The sequence below is a fragment of the Etheostoma spectabile genome, chromosome 12 (genome assembly GCF_008692095.1).
Source record: "Etheostoma spectabile isolate EspeVRDwgs_2016 chromosome 12, UIUC_Espe_1.0, whole genome shotgun sequence".
Taxonomy (NCBI): domain Eukaryota; kingdom Metazoa; phylum Chordata; class Actinopteri; order Perciformes; family Percidae; genus Etheostoma; species Etheostoma spectabile.
Window position 1 is genome coordinate 375590 of NC_045744.1, and position 272 is coordinate 375861.

Here is a 272-nt window from a genome sequence, read left to right on the forward strand (position 1 = left end):
CTAGTTCAAAGTTCAATTAATACATTTTAAAGTTAACTAGTTAGTTCATACTTCAAAATTGTTGAACTACGTTCACAGTACAACAATTAACTAGTTCATAGTTTTTCCCATATGTTGCTGCAAGATTTTTTTTTGATTTTTTTTTAATTATTGCCACTGCCCATACAGAACCACAGAAAGCCATTATTTTAAGTTTTAACTCTGAAACTATGCGTAAGATTTCATTTTTATAATTGTGATTAGCTTGCACATACCTTGAAATGCTATCTGGG

The 272-nt window shown here is 29.4% G+C and overlaps 1 protein-coding gene across 1 annotated transcript in view; it reads left to right on the plus strand.

The window, feature by feature from the left end:
* The window catches only part of LOC116699375 (receptor-type tyrosine-protein phosphatase N2), a gene marked incomplete at its 3' end in the record, with an annotated part of 318251 nt that overhangs the window by 161451 nt on the left and 156528 nt on the right, over positions 1–272 (plus strand).